The sequence below is a fragment of the Bison bison genome, unplaced genomic scaffold, assembly GCF_000754665.1.
Source record: "Bison bison bison isolate TAMUID 2011002044 unplaced genomic scaffold, Bison_UMD1.0 scf7180017864378, whole genome shotgun sequence".
NCBI classification, from domain to species: Eukaryota; Metazoa; Chordata; class Mammalia; order Artiodactyla; family Bovidae; genus Bison; species Bison bison.
The window spans coordinates 6,924,104-6,925,561 of record NW_011494950.1 but is presented as its reverse complement, the minus strand read 5'-3'; the positions used below and the strand labels follow the sequence as shown (position 1 = coordinate 6,925,561).

Sequence of the window (1,458 nt, the reverse complement as noted above, 5' to 3'; positions counted from 1 at the left end):
AGGATGATCTTTTCAATAAATGGTATTGAATTGCTGGATGTCTGTTTCAAAACAACAACACAACAACAATGGGCCTTTATCCATATATCATACTGGCAACATACAATAAAATCAGTATCAAATGAACTAGAAATATAAATGAGATTAAACAATAACATCACATAGAAAAACATCTCTATGACTTTGAGAAAGGCAAAGATTTCTTAACCAGGACAAACAAGCACTACCCATATAGAGGAAAAATTATGAACTCAACAATATTAAAATTGAGATACAAGCATATCTTGTTTTACTGTGCTTCACAAATACTGCATTTTTTACAAATTAAAGGTCTGTGGCAACCCTGTTGATGCTGGTTAACACTTTTTAGTAATAAAGTATTTTTTAATTAAGGTATATTCTTTTTTAGACAGTGCTATTGCACACTTGGGAGTTTCCCAGGTGGCCAATGCGGGAGACACAGATTTTGGGCTGGGAAGATCCCCTGGAGGAGGAAATGGCAACCCACTCCAGTAGTCTTGCCTGAAATCTGGTGGGTTACAGTCCATGGGGTCGCAAAGAGTTGGACAAGACTTAACGACTGAGCATGCATGCATTGCACACTTACTTGACTACAGCATAGTGCAAAATTGACTTTTAAACGCACTTGAAACCAAAAAATGTGTATGATTTGTTTTATTGTGATATTCACTTTACTGCAATGGTAGTAGCAAACCTGCAATATCTCCAAAATGTGGTTGTATTCAGTTCATCAAAAGACACCATTAAGAGTCTGAAAGTGCAAGCAATTGAAAATTTGCAATAAACAGATCTAACAAAGTATTCACATTCTTACTAAAGAAAGATCTTCTACAGAACAATAAGAAAAGGATGGTCCAGGAGAAAAAGTGGTCAAAAGACTTGAATAGGTACCTTGAAAAAAAGATATCTAAGCCAACAAACAGGAAAAGATGCACATTTATCAGCAGATATATGCAAAATAAAACCATAAGATACTATTAATAACCACTAGAATGGTTACATATTTTTTCCTTAAAAAGACAACACAGTATGTGTTGGCAATATTCTAGAGCACTGGAACTCTTAAAATTTTCTATTAGGAGTTTTTTTAGTACAACTGCTTTGGAAAATTGGTTGGCAATACGTACTAAAGCTAATCTTATCCATAACCTATGAATTAATCAGTTCTACTCTTAGGTATATGTTCAACAGAAATCTGTGTATATATCACCAAAAGACATGTTGTAGAATGTTTATAGTACTATTTGCAGACCAAATAAAGATATAAACAACCAAATTGCCTATCAGTTGTGGCATATTCACACAATGGAATACAGAGCTATAAGAATGAAGGAATTACTACTACACTCAATAACTTGGCTCAGTATCAAAAACAAAATCTTAAGCCAAAGTCAACCACACACAAAAACATACCAAATCTTTATAAAGTCCCAAAAC

The 1,458-nt window shown here is 33.8% G+C and overlaps 1 long non-coding RNA gene across 1 annotated transcript in view; it reads right to left on the bottom strand.

Annotated features, from left to right (window-relative positions):
- LOC105001066 overlaps window positions 1-1,458 on the bottom strand; it is a 62,376-nt gene that overhangs the window by 57,043 nt on the left and 3,875 nt on the right. The window lies entirely within an intron of this gene.